At 37.4% G+C, this 21,922-nt stretch overlaps 1 protein-coding gene across 3 annotated transcripts in view; it reads right to left on the bottom strand.

Moving 5' to 3' along the window:
- The window catches only part of RRAS2 (RAS related 2), a 76,959-nt gene that overhangs the window by 40,116 nt on the left and 14,921 nt on the right, over positions 1-21,922 (bottom strand). The window lies entirely within an intron of this gene.

Here is a 21,922-nt window from a genome sequence, read left to right as displayed (position 1 = left end):
CCGACCTTTTGGTTAGCAGCCATAGCTCCTAACCACTGCACCACCAGGGCTCCAGATCTACTCATAATACCTAAAAACTGGAAACAACCCAAATGTCCCACCAATAGACAAATTGTGATATATCCACATTATGGAATACTATCACACTATGGCTTTAGTTAAGATCCCTGGGTGGCACAAACAGTTTGCACTTGTTTACTCACCTAAAGATTGGTGATTCGAACCAACCCAGTGGCACCATGGAAGAAAGGCCTGGCAATCAGCTTCCATAAAGATTACAGCCAAGAAAACCCTATGAAGCAGTTTTACTCTGTAACACATGGGGTCACCATGAGTCGGAATCAACTCAACTGCAATTAATTACCTTTTTTTTTTTTTAATGGCTGTAGTAAGAGTCTTTACGTGCCTCAAATGGTCAAGCTCTCTGCTGCTAACCAAAAGGCTGGTTGCTCAAATTCACCCAGAGGTGCCTCAAAGGAAAAGCCTGGCGAGCTATTTTCAAATGATCCCAGCCATTGAAAACCCTGGAGAACAGTAGTTGTTTTTATTTTTTGTGCATTAGGTCAAAGTTTACAGAGCAAATTAGTTCTCCATTTGACAGTTTGTACAAAAAGTGTTCCATAACACTGGTTTTATTCCTCACAGTGTGTCAGCACTCTCCTGTCCTAGGTTCCCCATTTCCTTTCATCCTGAATTTCTGTCCCTTCCTGCCTTCTCATCTTTGCTTTTGGGTAAAATGTTGCCCTCTTGATCTGGTATAATTGACTGTTCTAAGGAAAATGTTCCTCTCAGGTGTTATTATTTTATGGGCCTGTTTATGGTTCGGAGCCCTGGTAGCAAAACAGTTAAGAGCTTGGCTGTTAACCAAAACATCAGCAGTTCAAACCCACCAGCCGCTCCTTGGAAACCCTATGGGGCAGTTCTATTCAGTCCTATAGGGTCGCTATGAGTCAGAATCAACTCAATGGCAATGGGTTTTTCTTAGCCTATGATTTAGCTGAAAGGTGGCCTCTGGGAAAGGCTTCAGTTCTCCTTCAGAAGGGTGTCTTAGGGCCACAGTCTTGGGGATTCCTCTCGTCTCTGTCAGACCGGTAAGTCTGGCCCTTTTTGTAAATTTGATTTTTTGTTCTACAATTTTTCTCTCACTCTGACCAGGACCCTCTGTTGCAATCCCATTCAGAGCGACTGACTGGTAGCCGGGCACCATCTAGTTCTTCCAGTCTTGGGATCATGTAGGCTGTGGTTTATGTGGTCCATTAGTCCTTTGGACTAATTGCTCCTTCGAGTCTTTGGTTTTTAGAGCACAATTCTACTCTGCAACACATGGGGTCTCCATGAGTTGGAATCAACTCAATGGCAATTGGTTGGTAGTTATGACTGTAGTTTGCCAACCTCTGTCATAAATAAATGAAGAGCTATACAATCCTCCTGAGTATAAATGCTAAATATCTTGAAATATCAAATTCTCTCACAATTATCTTTAGATTTAATATAACCTCTAAATATCTTTTAAGTTGACCCAAAAATCATATCTGACTAGAAAAAAGAGCACAGAAAGATTAGAAAACTAACCTTGAAATTAAGGTATCAATTGTAAAATAATAACAATACTATCATTCAAATCAAGAATAGGACAAAAATATCAACTTACCACTGCTAGGGGCCTGAGATCAAATTCTCATTATTGTGTAGATGATATGATTCAACAATTAGAAAGAATCGACTAAAAAAACCACTAGAACTAATAAAATAGATCAGAAAGATAGCTGGTTAGAAGAAACACATAGACACATCAGCACTTTATAAAACTAAAGTACTCTATCAGATAAGGAAAAATTATGTGTGTATGTCGGGGGGGGGAAGCATCATCATAATATATAGTACAAAATCCTGGAGTAACTGTAACAAAAAATACGTAAGACTTACTACTAAGCAACAAGGAATAAACTATACTATGGACTGCCAGAAGAACAAACAAATCTGTCTTGGAAGAAGTACAGCCAGAATGCTCCTCAGAAGCAAGGATGGCGAGACTACATCTCACGTACTTTGGACATGTTATCGGGAGGGATCAGTCCCTAGATAAGGCAGGACATCATGCTTGGTAAAGTATGGTCAACAAAAAGAGGAAGACCCTCAAGGAGATGGACTGACACAGTGGCTACAACAATGGGCTCGAGCGTAACAATGATTGTGAGGATGACGCAGGACTTGGCAAACATTTTGTTCTGTTGTACACAGGGTCGCTATGAGTCAGAACCGACTCAACGGCACCTAACAATGACAACACATGTGGCAACATACATCAATCTTAAAATAATTATGCTGAACAAAAAGTCAAGCCAAAACAAAAACGTTACACATTTTATGATTCCATTTATATAAAACTCTAGAAAATGCAAAAAAATCTTTAGTGACAGGAATCAGACTAGTGGTTGCCTGGGAACGGGACTAGGGTAAGGGACACAGGGGCTGGAGAGAAGGATTACAAAAGGACATGAGAAAACTTGTGCAGGTGATGGATATATTTATTATCTTGATAGTGGTGATGGTTTTACAATGTGTAAATATGTAAAAATTTATCAAATTATATACTTTATATGAAAATTATCTCAATTATACCTCAATAAACCAGTTTTTTAATGAGAAAAAAAAATATAAGACCAATACAAAAAAACTTTAAAGAGATACTTTCTAAAAACCTATTTGAGAGTTACAGCACGTCCCAAATGACAAGTCTCCACATTGTTAACAATACCAAATCTGCCCAAATTTAACAGTAAATTCAATGCAATTCTAATCAAAATCTCAATCTCATTTTTGTAACTTGGCAAATTGATTCTAAAGTTCTTTAGGAAGGGTAAAAAGCACTAAAACTAGCCATTCTCCAGCAAAAGAAGGATTTAAAAAAAAATTTTTTTTTCTTGAAAAAAATTAAGGTAGAAGGGGGAATAACCCTAACATAGTAAAATGCACTCCAAACCTCAACAGATTTAATACAATAATACAATGCAAAACTTGGTAAATCAAAAGTTTTTTAAAAAGTCGCGAACCAGGACACAAAAAGAGAGAGTGGAGGGAGGGAGTGGGTTGTCTCATTAGGGGGAGAGATCAATTGGGAGTATGTGGCAAGGTGTATATAAGTTTTTGTGTGAGAGACTGACTTGATTCATAAACTTTCACTTAAAGCACAATAAAAATTTAAAAAAAAAAAAAGGTCCCAAACCAACCATGTAGATATGGAAATTTAGTGTGTGCACTTCAAATTGGTGGGGTACAGGTGGTCAATCTTTAAATGGTGTTGGGAAAACAGAGTTTTCACCTAGGAATAAAACTGCTAGGTTCCCATCTTAAGCCATAAAAGAATAAATAAAGCCTCTGGGAGGGCCTACACACACACATTGTATTAAATATATTATATACATATTTTTATAATCACAGAGAAGAGTCTGAAATTTCTTGAAATGTTTACAGTGTAAGGAACCTGATGGTGCAGTGATTAAAGTGCTTGGCTGCCAACCAAAAGGTTGGCGGTTCAAACCCACCAGCCACTTCACAGGAGAAAGATGTAGCAGTCTGCTTCCATAAAGATTTACAGTCTTGGAAACCCTATGGGGCAGTTCTATTGTCTTATAGGGTCACATTCAACTCGAGAGGCAAGGGGTTTGATTTGGTTTACTGTATCTAGTAGTAGAGAATGAGAATGTAAACAGGAATGGGGCAAACAGGAAGCTTTTTACTTTATGTACCTTTGTACTGTTTACATCTTCCGTAAATAAATAATAAGGTAAAATTTTTGTAGTTTTTGTGAAATTTTCAAAAATATTCCACTCAAGTTTTTCAATTACAAGGCTGTAATGGTACCCCAATGCTCCATAAAGTGATGTCAGAGAAAGCCAAGCAGGGAGCCAGGACTTTCATACCTGCCAGCTGGTAATGTGAACACCCCTCCCCACCATGTCAAAGGAGACCACGAAGGGAGTCTGGACTTCCATTCCTACCCAGCAGTAGCAAGGAACACCCTACTCCTCAGGTTTCAATAGATCCAAGAGGGGAACCTAGACATGTACTTCTACCTGCCAGTAACAAGGTGGCACCTCCACTTCCCCTCTGCCAAAGGGGAGTCCAAAAAACAAAGCCAGCCAGAACAGAAAGTTTAAACAAGATTCAGAGTCTCAGAATAAAATATGAAAATGTCTAGATTTCAACATAAAATCCAAGGACTAGGAAGATCTCAAGCTGAATGACAAAAAGATAATCAACAGATGCCAACACCAAGGTGACAGAAATATTAGAATATCTGGCAAAGATATTAAAGCAGTCCTGATAAAAATGTTTAACATGCTTGAAACAAATGAAAAAGCCTTGGCCAAGAATACATAGAGAACCAAATAAAAATTTTAGAATTGAAAAATACCCAAAATAAAAAGCTCAATGGTCTCAACAGCAGAATTAAAGAGTTGGAGGGAAGAATCAGCGAACTGTATGACAGAACAACTAAAATTATCCAATCTGAATAGAGAGAAAATAGACTAAAAAAAATTATATAGCACTTCATTATAGCCCTGTGGGACTATAATAAAAGGTCTAACATTCATATCACCAGAGTACCAGTAGAGGAAAAAGAGAGTGACGCCAAAAAGTACTTGAAGAGACAATAGCTGAAAATTTCCTGTTTGGTTAGAGACATAACCACACGTTCAAGAAGCTGAGTAAGGCCAAATAGGAAAATTCAAAGAAATCCATGCTAAGATACATGGTTATTAAACTTCTGAAAACTAGACAAAGAAAAAATCCTGAAAGCAGCCTGAGAAAAGAAGACACCTAACTTACAGGGGAAAACAATTAGAACTACAACAGATTTTTTATCACAAACTATGGAAACAAGAAGCAAGTTGCACAACATTTTTCAAGTTCTCAAAGAAAAAAAACTATCAACCCAGAATCCTATACCCAGGAAAAGATACTTCAGAAATCAAGACATTTGCAGATGAAGGGAACCTAAGAGAATTCGCTGCCAACAGATCTACCTTAAAAGGCTAAAAGAATAGAAAAGAAACAATAAAAGAAGGAGTCTTTGAACATCAAGAAGGAAGAATACAACAAGCAAAAACATGGAAAAATACAACAGGCTTTTCTTCAGTTTTCTAAATTTATTGCTGACTGAAGCAAAAATTATAACACTGTCTGATGTGGTTCTAAGTGCATGTAGAGGAAATATCTAATGGAATTACATTATAAATTGGGGGAGGGTAAAGAGAGGTAAGATTTCTATACTTCAAGCTGGTAAAAGGACACTACCAGGACACTGTGATATAGCTATAGGTACATATAAAATGTAATCTCTAGAGTAGCCACTAAAAAAGCTAAAATTCTACAAAGTATTATCACTATTCCCGTGACACTAATGAGGAAACTCAGGGTCAGAGTTGCGTTAAGATGTTGATACCGTTAAGTGGTAAATAGAGAACTCAATCCCAAAGTCCTCTGGTTCCAAACGCTGTGTTTTTCTCACCACATTAAAGAGGTATTTCCATAGAACAGTTTTTGGAGATAAATCAGAATAGCATTTACAATCCTCATGAGTTAAAAGGCAGATTTCTACATTTAATATTTTGATCACTGTATTTAAATATAATGATTTCCTTCATAATTCTGCATATTCTACTTTATACATTTAAAAACAGTATTTTGAGGAGTCCACAGGCTTCACCAGGTTACCAAAAGAGTCCTTTACACCAAGTAAAAGGTTAAGAACCCCTTCATGTAGAACACTTCCCATATTCTATTAAAAGTCTTAACAGATCACTGTTACCGTTTGCCACTGGAATGGGAAGGGTCCCTCTGCTTTTGAGAAGCTATCAGAGAAACAATACCTACAAAATTAACTCATGCCAGAGCAAACACCGTTTTTAATTCTCAAAAATCAATACAAGAGCCCAGCCCTTAGATCGCATTGAGAATCCATCCAAAGCCAACTGGATCCCCAATTTACATCATGAATTAATTCCCACATAGTCTCCAAAATGGAGATGATTCCAAATTCTACACCTTTCCCCAACTTCCACCTCTTACCTACCCCACCCACTTCCCCTTAAACACACATTATAATCTGTAAGTCTAAAAAAAAACCAAACCACATCCACCGCCATCAAGTCGATTCTGACTCATAGCAACCCTACAGAACTGCCCCATAGGGTTTCCAAAGAGCAGCTGGTGGATTTGAACTGCCAAGCTTTTGGTTAACAGCTGAATGTTAAATCTAAAAACACCCTTAAATCACATTTTGATCAATTTCTTCAAATTTTAGTGTATATACTTCCATATTCTTGTTAGAAGAGCACGGAATTCCATTTCTCTTTCCCATCCCACTTCTCCAAAACACAGAAGTGCCCAAAATAAAGGCAAAGCCTTTACATGAACAACCACCAAAAGTATTTTTTCTAATCCTCTAATCATCCAAACATGGAAATAAAATTCCTTTCATTCACAAGGCCATCAAAAGGGTAGCACGTTTAAAAAAATAATAAATAATAAATAATGCCCCCCAAAATAAAAATTCAGCTCTTAAGATGAAAATTGCTCTCATTCTGAAAGTCACCCATTTTATAAACAGGTACCATATTTTTACACAAACAACACACACCTTCTGCTCGTTTGCCAGCCACACCCTCCTTCTGCAAGGTATTTACATAAGCGCACTATGCTAATTTTTTTTTTTTACAGTAACATGTGGAAGATGACTGGCAGGGTGGTGCCTGTAGGGTGCCTCGTGGGGGGAGGGCACAGCCAGCAAACAAACATAGAAGGCACTCATTATTTGCATAAAAATACCATAAATTTCATAAGCAAAAATATCAACAGCATAGCACAGAGCACAGGTCTAATACACTCTCTCCTGCTAATCAACGTGGTTAGGTTCCAAAGACCAGGTTGTTACTGTGAAATCAGCGGTACACGGAAGTGGAGGACAACATATCAGATCACAAAATGAGAGATAACTACGTCATTGCATAACTGCCAAATTACATCATTACATAACTGCCAAACTACTGAGAATCACAGCCCAGCCAAGTTGACACATAACCTTAACCATCATGGCCACCGTTACTCTCCCCTCAACATCTCGGTGTTCACTGCTGCCAGCCGTATGTTGTTAATGTGCAAAATAGTAGGATGGTAGATTTTTTACTATTGTCGTAAATGTGCAACGCCAAATAATAGGACAGTCAATAAGTGAGGTGAAGATGTATATGATATTCTAGACTTTCTCTTAATCTTTACCTCTCACCCACCCAAAACCACATATAAGCATCCACTCTGTACACCTACAAATAGTATTAAGAATTCTGTGCTGGGGAAAATTAAAGGCATCATTTCTTCACACAGGAAATTTAAGGCAAAATTAATCATCGGTTCCTGTAACCACCAAGATGAAATCAGATACTGTGTTTTAGAGAAATCTTCAGAAACCATGTACCATAATTTTAAAAGCAAATCACAACATACATACTTACACACACATATTCACACAGAAGTTTTACCCACAAACTCCAACACAAACTGTTTACTATAGTAAGAATTTTTACTCAAGTTTTGCTTCTTGTTGAGGGGACGGGGAAAAAAAGTTTCCCACCCTGAAGGAAAAACCCTAAAAGAACATACATGTGACTTGCCAACCAAGTTATGATACCTTTAACACCAAATGAGGAGCTAAAAGTTTCCATATGACTACATATTGAGGTCAATTATCTGCTTTTAATTAACTATATGATATCTCAGAAGATATTATGAAGAAAAAGTAAAGAGGTATGTACCAACTTCCCAGCTCAGGAAATAAAACATTAGAAAATTGCAGACCCTGTGTGCCCCCTGATCATATTCCCTTCCCCTCACCACTCCAAGAGGTAATCAATACTCTGAATTCAGTGTCTGTCAATCTCATGCATTTATAAACAACAGTTACATCTGAAGAATACATACCTCAGTCTTCTTAAGCTATGTTTTAAGAGAGGATACCATTACAAATGTTTGGCACCCTACTAGCTTTCATTAGCCAGCATTAAAAATTTTAATAGAAACATGTGAATTCGTCAACTGTGTTTCTGGTGAGACATCACTCTTCCCTCTCCTCCCCACTTCTTCTAATCAGTGCTGCTCTTGGACACATACTGATTACACAAGCACATAACAGAGAACTTTATTCAGGAAGTGACTATCGCTCTTGTGAGGAGTCCCCGGATGGTGCAAATGATTAAGCACTTGGCTACTAGCTGAAAGGTTGGCAGTTAGAACCCACCTGCTGGCACCTCGGAAGACAGGCCTGGCGATCTGCTCCTGAAAGGCCACAGCCTTGAAAACCCTATGGAGCAGTTCTCTACTCTGCACACATGGGGTCACCATGAGTCGAAACTGACTCGACAGCAACTAACAACAGCATCACTCTTTTCAGGTGCCGTCTAGTAGACATTTCTACTCCAATCTAACATTCTTCGTTCTATAGTTACGATGATATTTAGAAGTCAGAGAAAACCAGCTTAAATCTCGTCTTTACTGTTTACATGCTACAGGACCCTGAGCAAATCAGTTCTTCCAAACCTCCATTTCCTCATCTGTAGAATGGAAATAATGATGCCCATGACAATACCATGCTGCCTTTCAATCACAAAGGGTTGTTAACTGGTCTAAAATGCAACAATGTATGTAAAAGTTCTCTGAAAACTATGAAGTATTACCACAAATGTAAGATATTATCATAAAAGGTAAACAGCAGGTAGTATGTTAAGAATTACTTTTGAAAGTTAAAATATACCTAAATAGTTGATAACTTATTAAATAATCTAATGATTTTACTACAGAAGTTAAAAGTATCAACAGTGCTGAAATTAACACTTGATTTGGTCTGTTTATATCAAATAACTAACTTCTACAATTAAAAAAAACAAATCTACTCATTGCCATCGAGTCAATTCCAACTCACAGCGACACTCTAGGACAGAGAAGAGCTGCCCCATAGGGTTTCCAAGGAGTGCCTGGTGGATTCGAACTGCCAACCTTTTGGTTAGCAGCCGTAACCCTTAGCCACTACAGCACCAGGGTTTCCGCTACAACTAAATGTGTTCTAAATTCCACAATGAACCGTAGTTCTCACATCTTTAGAAATTACAGTATGATGACTAAAAACTCTGTAAAATTCTCCAAAAAAAATTATACATAAATCAATTTTTTAAGGTAATAAACACTATTGGACTGAACTGGGTTTTTTCCTTCTTCCCCTCCTTGCCTTATTTTGTTTCGTTTTAAACACTTTAGAAAACTTCAAGGAATAACAGGAGTATATATTGACTCCTTCCCATCCCTTCACCAGAAATAAGAATACCTCGTTACCTTCCAGCCTGGGAAACGGCGTTATCCAGGTGTGAAGAACATCATGCATCCAGTCAAAGTAAGGACAATTATAAGCCTTAACAATGACACATTTATATATTGTACAGAAAGAAGTAAGAAGACAATTAAAAAACTTAAGGAAAAACTAGATACCACAATTTAACAAAGAAAACTCATAACTCATGTACATAACCCACTACCCACTGCCATCTCATGTACATAGGCTTTTAGAATCTGAAGGAACCTTAGATATAATCTATTTCAGCCCCCTCATTTCACAGATGAAGAAACCAAGGCCAACTGAGGGTAGAAACCTTTTACTGAATAAAGAAAATGTAGTAGCATGGGGCTTTTCCTCCTAAATAAAGTAAGAGTATGATAGGAGCATTCTTTGAGAACACTAAAAAATATTCATGTCACAAAACATAACTGGAAATAGCAACTGTAGGAAGGGAGCAAGGGAGGGAAAAATGAGAGAAAAGAAGAAAGAAAAAAAGACACAACTCTAAATGCTATAAAAAATAACTAGAATTTACCTGGCCTCAATGTCTCTACCCGTGAGAGATTTATCAACTGCAAAGGAACAACTGGAATTTTTCAGTGGGTTCACCTTGCAGACACCACCGTAAACTAAGTGATCAGATTTCACATCATCTCATTAATGACAAATAGACAACATGTGTCTCCTTGCTGTGATGCACTTCAGAGAAATGTAACATCACTTCTGTGATCTTTCTGCCAAAAATACAAATTTTGATTATAATGATAAAAAAAAATCAGACAAACCCAAATTATGGGATATTGTACAAAATAACATTAACGCTATAAAGACACAATGAATAAATGCAACATGCAATCCTGGACTGGATCCTGGACCAGAAATTTTTCTTTTTCTTTTGCTAGAAAGGACATCAGCTTAACAGTTGATGAAATTTGATAATGTTAGAGAATAGTATTATAGTTTCCTAAGTTGATCCTGGACCAGAAATTTTTCTTTTTCTTTTGCTAGAAAGGACATAAGCTTAACAGTTGATGAAATTTGATAATGTTAGAGCATAGTATTACAGTTTCCTAAGTTTGATAACTGTACTAAGGTTATATAAAAGACTATCATCCTTTTATTGTTATTATTCCTAGGGAAATAAACTGTAGGGGCAACACTTTTATAACTTACTCTCAAACCCATAACCAAAAGGCTCAGAAAAAACTGCACAGGATACTATGGGAGCTCACGGGAGGGGCGCAGAACCCAATCTGGACATTCCCTCAGGTAAGGTTTCCTGGAAGAGATGGAACTCAAGCCACTCTACAAAGATGACTAAAAATGAGTCAGATAAAATGGCATACTTGAAGACACAGCTTCAGAAAAGTCATGGAAGTATGCATTTCACACAAATAGTGACTAAGTATGATCAGACTGTATTTCTCCAAACATAAGAGTTTAAATAACACTGTACGAGAGTAGGAATTTCCAATTCCACATAAACGCAGAATTCCACAGAACTGAGTAGGTCTGGGGGTTGCCAGGTCAAGGGAGGAGCAGCAGCCAGGGCATATTTGTTGGCATAATGGGAAATGAATCACAGGGAGGCAGAATAAAACCTGTTGCCACTGAGTCAATTCCGACTCATAGAGACCCGATAGGATGGAGTAGAACTGCCCCCATAGGGTTCCCAAGACTGTAATCTTTATGGGATCATACTACCACATCTTTCTCCTGGGGAGCCACTGGTGGGCTCAAACCGTCAACCTTATCATTAGTAGCTGAGCTATTAACCACTGTGCCACCAGGGCTCCTTAAGGGAAGCAGAAGGAAGGTGCAAAAAGGGGGACAAAGGGGTACTTTAAACAAAACTTAACTCAATCTCAGCTCTCTTCACCTAAATGGAAAATGTTTCGTGAACATAACCATTTAAAAAAAAAAAGGAAGAGGAGCTGGGACAATGACTTCATTATTAAGGTAATTTATTAAATGAAAACTGACTTATTTGGACAAGGTAGTATACTATAGTATAGTGCTTAGGGGGGGTTTCATCAGAAAATATGAATTCAAGTCCTATCTCAGCCATTATTATGGGATCTTGCCCAATTAATTTAACCTCTCTGAGCCTCAGTTTCCATATCTGTAAAAAAAAAAAAAACAAAGTAATTGTAAGGTTTAAATAAGGCAATGCATGCAAAATTTTTAGAATGGTATCTGACACACAGAAAATGCTCATTATATATTAGTCTTTACTAAGTCAAAGGATTCTGCATAGGTCCTTGCTCCTTGTAACAGAAACAAAACCACCAAACAAAAATCCTCAAAACCCTTAGCAGTATAATTCAGTTACTGTACAGGATAGGGAAATAAACAAACTGAAGTCCAGCCAACCAACCACAGTCTGCCTTTACAGGTCCTATATGTGCTACATGAACACAAGATTACAGCTTTTTATTTTACAATTCTATTGAAACTTATTAATACAAACTCAAGGTTAAAGTAAGACATAAAAAGATGTCAACTGCATTATCTAGATACCAGCTACTTGTTTGGGGAATGCTACTGAAGTTGGCACTTCTTTCAATGTTAACTACTTAACTTGCATAAATATCTCTCAACTGCAGACTTTAACTCACAACAAAAAATGACGTAACAAGGCTTAAATTTATTATGTGTAATCCGTTTTATGGCTCATTCTAAGTAAATGGCTACTGATAGGCATAAAAATTAAAGTAATTACTAGGATCCATTTTTAGTAATAACGTACAGAATATTACAAGGGGTTCAGATAAAAAAATAAAAAGGAATGTGGGGTATTTTGTGACAGGCCAGTAAGACAGCTGGAACAAAGCTGTTGGAGCAACAGCTGTGTACCGTGTACTATTCATCTAAAACCACAAACTAAAGTAACCCATGTCAGGCAACTTCATTTGACTAATCAGCTCAGCCAATGGCTCCTTCCTGAAACTGTCGCTACAGAGAAATCTAAAGTCAGTAACTTGTCATGATTTGAGGCAGAAAATATAAACATCGGTCTGTGGCTCTAAAAGTAAAATTAAAAACTGAGAATCACTAATATTATAACAAAAGACAGGGTTGTCCACACTATTTTAACATCCACTAAAATTATGATCATCAAGCCTCTCAGACTTCACAATGCCAAAGAAATAGTCCCAAGGCTCAACATTTGATAAGTCTGAATCATTAATATGCAACTTCACCATTCCTACTTCATTCTAACTTTCAACTGAACGATAAGTGCTTCGTAAAACACTTGCGGTGGTCATAAAACAATTTTACTATTAAGTAACTTGGTCATTTAGAGTCTTAATGTAAACCAAGTTGTTGGCGTGGAAATTCCAGGCCAGTATGGGAGAGTAAGATGGCTATACTAATTCCATGCAGTGCTGAAGTAAGCTCCTATCACCATTCACTAAGTCTGTGAGTCGTCACTTAATTATTGGACCTACACCTTTGTTTTATGTGTTAGCTCCATTTTTGGATTCCACAAATCCATGAATCCTTCTCTAACCTTAAATTCACTCGTCTCAGCTCAATATGCGTGCCTGTGTGTGCGTGTGCGTGTGCTCATACACACAGAAAGTGAATTTCCCTACTTTTCTTAATCAACACACCTTAATGCCATAGACAAAAGGGACAAAAATATAAATTTAATGATCACATAGCTTCTCCACATTTTTCTGAAACTTAAGTGTTTCATCTATCCCAAATCTTCCTTTGCTGTTTGACTTGACTATTCACTTACTATTCTTTTCCTTTCAGCTAACAAATTGCTGACTGTCGTAATCTCAACCACATGTCATCATTCAACCAAAAGCAAAGCATTAGGAGAAAACCCACCAGGAAATAGGCAAAAGCAATAAATCTTTAAGACCTTACTCAGGTTGTTTAACATTTCCTGAGTCAGAATTTCCACAGATAAAATAAGACTATCTTCTCCAAGGACTACTTTGAATAGAACTGAATGCTATGATCAACTGGCAAAACTTCTAAAACTCAAGATTCAAGTGTGCATATGCCACATGTAGGTAGTCTTTTATAATTACAGAGAAACTGGAATCCAAAATGAAAGCCAGTTCTTTGTACTTTTCAGTAACTGCTATGGAACCATGCCAAAAGAACAAACAAGAAGAAGTACGACCAAAAGGCTCCTTAGAAGCAAGGATGGCAAGACTACGTCTCACATACTTTGGACATGTTGTCAGGAGGGATCAGTCCCTGGAGGACATCGTGCTTGGTAAAATAGGTCAGTGGAAAAGAGGAAGACCCTCAGAGAGATGGACTGACACAGTGGCTGCGACAATGGGCTCAAGCATAGGAACAACTGTGAGGATGGCACAGAACTGGGCAGTGTTTGGTTCTGTTGTACACAGGGTCGCTGAGTCAGAACTGACTCAATAGCATCTAACAACAAACACGGAACCCTAACAGACACAACTCATGTTTCTTAAGACTTCATATTTTTCAACTATTTCTTATGTCCTATTCAAGACCAGAAACCCTGGTGGCGTAGTGCTTAAGGCCAGCAGTTTGAATCTACCAGGTGCTCCCTGAAAACCCTATGGGGCAGTTCTACTTTGTCCTATAGGGTCTCTATGAGTCGGAATCCACCTGACAGCAATGAGTTTGGTTTTTTCTTTTTTTTTTTTAATTCAAGACCTAATACTAAAAAAATACTAGCAATTAATAAATACTAACAAATATTATGCCATATTTGTTCTATGTAACAAAGAAATAAATCCATTCCTGGTTTAAGATTCTCCAAGTTTAAATATGAAAAATCAAATACAACTGAGGGTCACACTTTCAGGGAAAACATTCAAAATTAACAAGGTCGTCTACTAGAATACTTTTGTTTACATTCCACTGTTTACAGTGTTTAATAATGAAAAGGTAAACCAAACAGAATTGTTTCCTAGCCTAAAACTACTCTAGAACTAAAACTTCCGTTTCAGAAATGAAAAAATTGAAAAGCGAAGTGACTTTTACAAGGTCATACAGGTAGTGACTGAAACGAGGTTTAAATTTCCTACCTCACAACAAGGATTCTTTTCACTACTTCAAGCTGCCTTTTCTCAGATAAACAGTATGAATTTGTCCAGGTCCAGGACCTCTTTGACAGGAGTGCTAGTGGCACCGTGGTTAGATGCTTGGCTGCTAACCAAAAGGTCGGTGATCTGAACCCACCAGCCGCTCCACAGGAGCAAGATGAGGCAATCTGCTTTCATAAAGATTTACAGCCTTGAAAACCCTATAAGGGTAGTTCTACTCTGTCCTATAGGGTTGCTATGAGTCAGAATCCACTCTATGGGTACAGACTCTACAGCAATGGGGTTTGAGGACCTCTTTAAATAAACAAAACGTGGCAGCTATGGTGTTTAATTTCATTAGACTGCTTATGTCTATGACAAAGGCAACCACAAGGATTAAGTTCCTCAGAAACAACCTCTACTTCTATATTCTCAATGCACAGGAAATCAGGTGATAAAAACAAACTTGCTCAAGCTTGCATAAATAAAGGTTAAAAACAAAGAATATGAAAGATAAAATGATGAAAGGAATAAAAACAGATTTGTTTATATCACAAATACATAACCAAATTATACAATAAATGTGAATGGGCTGAATCCCTCAATTAAAAGACAAAGACTCTCAGATTTTATTTTTAAAGATTACAGTATATAATATTTACAGAAGTTTAATACAAAAATGACCCAAAATAACTGAAATACAAGTGAAGTCAGACAAATTCATAAAAAAACAAGAAACGGGAATGGCACCATTAATATCACAGGGAAAAATCCAAAGTCAAACATACACAACAATGATACTACAGTAAAACCTGTGAAAGCTGAAACCTGTATAAGGCAGAAACCAGTCAGAGAAGGAAAACTCAAATATTTTTCGCTAAAACGAGAGACAGAAAAATGGTAAGAATGCACCCTGTCAAAAGTGGAAAACAAGGCAGTCCTGTTGAGTTCTGGCTCTCACAGGTTTCAATGTATTTAATGATAAACGAAAGATACATTTAATCATCATAACATTTTGGATACAAATTAATATAGTATCATAATAGATAAAGCAAAAACAGTTATAAATGCAAGAAAAAAATTAAAACAATTCTCATGGTAGATTTAATAAACGTATTTCAGTTTCAGAGATTAAATAGGCAAGAAAAGAATAAAGGATATAGAAGATTTGAATAATGCAGTCAAGAGATTATATTTTAATAGACTTACGTACAACTTTGTACCTTATAAGGTAAAAAATCCTTATTCTTCTCTTGTGTTACTGGAATATTCACCAAAATTGATGGTAAGTTAAAAATTCTTAATGCTTCAAAACAGAGAATTTACAGGTCACATTCTTTGACCACAACCAACGAAGCTAGAAATCTGCAATCAGAAGGATCTACTCAATTCTTACCCAAACTTAAACTACTTAAAAATTAAGGGGATATCCAAATTGAAAGTACAAATTATCGAGGAACTGGTAAAAACGGTTAAGAATTCTATCAAAGTAAACAATGAAAATCAGTCTTACAATGCCTTTCCGGAAGTCATTAAGACTTTGGTATGATGGCAACGTAAGGAAACATTGTTAAAACGTTAGAATCCCTGTAAAATACCCTTGAATGTATAAATTATATATATATTTTATATATATACATATATTAAAAAAAAAGTACTACTGTAGGAAATAGATGGCAATCAATCTCATTAGTTTGAATAAAAGGGGAAAGCAACGACAAAAAAGTTTATATATGAAATCATGAAACCCCAAACCCAACGCCATCGAGTCATGAAAAGGACTTTTAAACACAATGCAAAATAAAATAAGCACACTTTAAATTTCTCACACACACACACTTGCTAAAGAAAAGAATCTTTTTGCCTTCAGGCCATTCCAGTATCTATACTACAATAAGAAAAACCTTTGCCTAGATCTGCATTTGATAGCTTAGTACACAAACGTAAACACACGCATACACAGTCTCTTCATTTGCCTCAGTGCAGAAGGCTCAAATTTGAAGGATTAATAAACTTGAAAATTATTCCTGTAACCTCCGTCTCCAAAATTACACCTTTCAGTCAAACACCCAAATATGGCTGAATGTCTTAGAGGGTTTAACAGATCTTCACGTTTGTTGAAAGCCTGCTACTGATCGAAAAAAAAACAAACCCATTGCCATCGAGTCGATTCTGACTCATAGCAAGCCTACAGGGCAGAGCAGAACTGCCCCAAACAGTTTACTTTCCGAGAATTGAAGCTCCCCAGTATCAACCTGCCCTTCAGCAATCCAAACAGAATGGGAATCTCAGTGTCCACGAGCAAGAGAGAGGACCAGTTCTTTACTGCCAACACCAAGAACGGCTAAGAACTGCTAAGAACCACTTTTCATGGAAGGATGAACAAAAAAATGATATTCTGTCACACAAGGATAAGCCCCTCCCCTGGAAGTGGACTTTTAAAACACTACCAATTTTAGAATACACCAGCAGTTTGGTGGCCCTAAAAAACGACGAGAGCATTGCTATTAATATTTTATATCAAATTGAGATATCAAGGGCATTACATCTGTTTTGGAGACAGTAATTAGATTTGATGCCCAGAAAATTTCATCAGTGATGCATAAGGCAAATTTGACAAGCCATCCTAGAATGACGATATCTTATAATGCACAAGTAACAGATATTTCAGAAGATACCTGAGAAAACAATTACGAAATGGAGGAAAACCTTCCCAGACCTGACAGTGTTTCATCATTTCCCATGCAAAACTAGTGTACAGAGAAAAACTTCAAGTCATGTCCTGATAAATGTTTCCATTTTGAATGATAAGAGAATACTGCACGCGTACACAGAGTGAACAAGTTACCCCTCAGAACAGGGTAGTCAAATGAAGGTAAAGATAAAGAAGACAAATAAAGCAGTATTTCCACTATTTAACACAAAAATGTTGTGACTCAATCATTTTATACCCAGCTAAATATCATCCATCATGCAAAAGTAAACATATTCCTAGATATTTTTTCAACAAAAGGAACCTGAAAGTGTTCTGCAGATCACAGTTCAAAATAAAAACTAGCTGTTGAGGACTGTTTAGAAGCACTGAAATCAGTTAGAATGATAGAAACGGCAAATAAAAGCAATAACCCTTAATGAGAAAATGGTTATTAATATCATTATTATCAATGATTACAATAATAATAACAAAATAGAATTCAAAAGACAAAAACAATCTTTAAAAAAATACTGCAAGCTTAATTAGAAAAAAAAACAACGGTTATAACGGGGGCTCATTTAAAAAATTATAAATACGCAAACATTTTATTTAAACTTAAAATAAATGTGTTATTAATTCAACAACAACAAAAAAAGACTGCAAGCATACATACTTTGGTTGCTTTAAATAAGGAGGCCAAATTAAATTTATGAAGGGGGTGGATAGAAACACAGCAAGTAAAACTGCCTAATTCCCTATGTGAGCAGCTCCTGTCTGGAGGGGAGATGAGAAGGCAGAGGGAGATAGAAGCTAGCTGAATGGACACGGGGAATACAGGGTAGAGAGAAGAACTGTGCTGTCTCATTAGGGCAAGAGCAACTAGGAGTACACAGAAAGGTATATATAAATTTTTGTATGAGAGACCGACTTGATTTGTAAACTTTCACTTAAAGCACAATAAAAATAAAAAATAAATTTAAAAAAACTGCCAAATTCTTCATTTTACCATAATTGAGAATTAAACACTATTATTCTGGTTTTCAGAAGCCCTGGTGGTGCAGTGGTTAAGCACTCGGTTGCGAACCAAAAAGTTAGTAGTTCGAACCCACCAGTCGCTCCACGGAAGAAAGATGTGACAGTCTGCTTCCATAAAGATTTACAGCCTTAGAAATCTGAGGCAGTTCTACTCTGTCCTACAGGGTCATTATGAGCAAAATCGACTCAAGAGCAATGAATTTAGTTCTTGGTTTTATCCTGATTTTCTAACTAAATATGTTTAAGAATATGAAGAATATTAAGGTAAATCCCAGTAAAGGAAAAACAACGTTAAAAAGATGCCACCTTGGGGACAAATGTGTATCTCCTTATTTTCTGGTACCATAAGATGCTCTAAAGCTCATCTTCTATTTTTCCCTGCTCAAGCGCTGGGATCAAGGTCCCCTTTAGTAGAGAATGGTATCTAGAAATAAAGATCTGATACTCTGTGCTCTCATTGCTAATGGAGTATCATTCTTTCTAGGTCCTCTCAGCAGACAGAGCTGGAAAAAAGATATACAGAACTGTGCATGTGTATCCATACACATCTGCCTGTATCTTTATACTTTCAAAGCCATGAGCTCACACCAATACAGTCAATTCCAATCCAATACCACAGGAGTTCATTCTAGCCTTCCCCCTTTCCACATTTCTAAGTCCCTTCTCTAATAGTGTGAAAGTTGGCCACCATTTTCCACAATACATTTACTGTTTAATCCTAGAATATATAGACAATTGTTTCAAAATTGCACACCCATGATTCTGAGCTTTAAAAAAAGGCTATTTGCAGTGTTTGCTTCAAGTTCTTTTGTCTTTATCCTGGCAACAGCCCCAATACTGGGTTCGAAAGTTACCTAAATTAGTTTTTTTCCTCTCCTCTCTTCAGTGTGGTTATGTTATTCATTTGCAATAAGGATTAGTTCATTTATTTGTTTGTATTCTACCTTAGGGGTATTTTTCCCCCTTATCCCTTGATTTTATTTGTGTGTGTGTTTACTTACATATCAAGTGAAATATTAACATGGTTCCAAAAGTCAGAAAAGCATCTGCAGAAGGGTCACCACCCCTATTCTTTCTATCCTTTGCACCTCACTCCCACCCACTCCGTACAGGTAACTGCTAGAAATTGCACTGTGTCCCCCACAAAATACTTGTTGTATACCTCTGGTGGAAACCCTGGTGGCGTAATGGTTAAGAGCTACAGGTGCTAACCAAAAGGTCAGCAGTTCAAATCCACCAGGCACTCCTTGTAAACTCTATGGGGCAGTTCTACTCTATCCTATAGAGTCACTATGAGTCGGGATCGACTCGACAGCAGTGGCTTTGGTTTTTTTGGGGGGGGGCGTTTATACCTCTGGTTATAATCCCATTTGGGAATGGGTTTTCTGTGTTTTGTTAATGTGGTAGTGTTAGTGTAGGTATGTCTTGATTCAGTCTCTTTTGAGATATAAAAGGAGCAGATTAAGCAAGCAGAGACGGGGGGAAGATAGATGCCAAGCCACATGAAGATCACCAAGAAAAGAGAAGCTCAAAAGTGACAAGGAGAAGGCATTATGCTGAGCGAAATTAGTCAGAGGCAAAAAGACAAATATTGTATAAGACCACTATTATAAGATCTTGAGAAATAGTATAAACTGAGAAGAACACATACTTTTGTGGTTACAAGGGGAGAAGGGAGGGAGGGTGGGAGAGGGTTTTTTACTGATTAGTTAGTAGATAAGAACTACTTTAGGTGAAGGGAAGGACAATACTCAATACATGGAAGGTCAGCTCAACTGGACTGGACCAAAAGCAAAGAAGTTTCCAGGATAAAATAAATGCTTCAAAGGTCAGCGAAGCAAGGGCGGGGGTCTGGGGACCATGGTTTAAGGGGACTTCTAAGTCAATTGGCAAAATAATTCTATTATGAAAACATTCTGCATCCCACTTTGAAATGTGGCGTCTGGGGTCTTAAATGCTAACAAGCGGCCATCTAAGATGCATCAATTGGTCTCAACCCACCTGGAGCAAAAGCGAACACCAAGGTCACACGTAACTATGAGCCCAAGAGACAGAAAGGGCCACATGAACCAGAGACTTACATCATCCTGAGACCAGAAGAACTAGTTGGTGCCCGGCCACAACTGATGACTGCCCTGACAGGGAGCACAACAGAGAACCCCTGAGGGAGCAGGAGATCAGTGGGATGCAGACCCCAAATTCTCACAAAAAGACCATACTTAACGGTCTGACTGAGACTAGAGGAATCCCGGCGGTCATGGTCCCCAAACCTTCTGTTGGCCCAGGACAGGAACCATTCCCGATGACAACTCATCAGACATGGAAGGGACTGGACAGTGGGTAGGAGAGATATGCCGATGAAGAGTGAGCTATTTGTATCAGGTGGACACTTGAGACTGTGTTGGCATCTCCTGTCTGGAGGGGGGATGGGAGGGTAGAGAGGGTTGGAAGCTGGCCAAATTGTCACGAAAGGAGAGACTGGAAGGGCTGACTCACTAGGGGGAGACAGTGGGAGTATGGAGTAAGGTGTATATAAACTTATATGTGACAGACTGACTTGATTTGTAAACGTTCACTTGAAGCTCAATAAAAATTAAAAAAAGAAGTATAAATCAAGATTTCATGTAGAAGTATAATTAAAGTTCCGTTCTCATCCAATACTCCTTTGATAAGGGTGAGCATTGTTTTAGATTTAAAAATTGCCATTAATGAAAATATCTAAGCAGTTCACCCAAATGTCTTTTTTTTTTTCAAATTATGTCTCCCAATTCTGAAGAAAATTTCAATGAAAATATGTTTGGAATGCTGAGTTCTATTTCCAGGTCTGTCTCTAGCTTGGTAGCACACAACAGGTTATTTGATGCCTTTTGGTAGTTTTTTTTTTTTTTTTTGAATCTTTCCAATGGGTATAGCAATATCTGTAACAACTCAATGGCTAGTCATGATAAATTCGTATCTATGATAATGTATACAAAGCTGCATTTCTAAATACAAATGATTATTCAATTTATTTGCAAAAAAAAAAAAAGTGACAAGGACATTCCTCCAAAGAAGAGAGAGAGAGAAAGCCTCCAGACTTCTAGCCTGCTAACGTGAGAAAATAAATGTTTGTTAAAGCCATCATCTCGTGGTATTTCTGTTATAGCAGCAGCACTAGATAACTAAAATAACCAATCTCATTAATCTGATTTATCCTCTGTGTGTGTCTGTGTGCCTGCCCCAATGATCAAATGCATATATATTTTCTCATTTCCTTCTTTCTTACATAAAAGGTGGCATATTAGACATACAGTAGATAGTCTTGTACTTTGTTTTTTTCACTAAACAATATATCCTGGAAAGCACTCCTCATCAGTTAATAGTGATCTTTCCCCTTTTCTTTTTACAGCTGCACAATGCTTCACTGGGTGAATATACTATATTTTATTCAACCACTCTCCAATCATGTAGAGGTTTCTGATTTTTGTAATTCCACACAATGCTATAACCTTGTGCAAATGTATTTTCATACTTTGGAAGTATATCTTCAGGGTAAATTCCTAGAATTGGGATTGTTAAGTCAAAAGGTGAGCACATATATAGTCAAATTACAGCAATCTCATATGTGTCAGAGTAGAACTCTGTTCTATAAGGTTTTCAAGGGCTGTTTCTTCAGAAGCAGATCACCGGGCCTTCTTCCAAAGCACCTCTGGGTAGACTTGAACCCCCAATCTTTCAGTTAGCAGCTGACCACACTAATCATTTGTACCACCTATAGACGTGGTAGCATAG

The sequence above is a fragment of the Loxodonta africana genome, chromosome 7, assembly GCF_030014295.1.
Source record: "Loxodonta africana isolate mLoxAfr1 chromosome 7, mLoxAfr1.hap2, whole genome shotgun sequence".
Lineage (NCBI taxonomy): Eukaryota > Metazoa > Chordata > Mammalia > Proboscidea > Elephantidae > Loxodonta > Loxodonta africana.
Note: the sequence above shows the minus strand (reverse complement) of the source record. Positions and strands in the feature narration are given on the sequence as shown.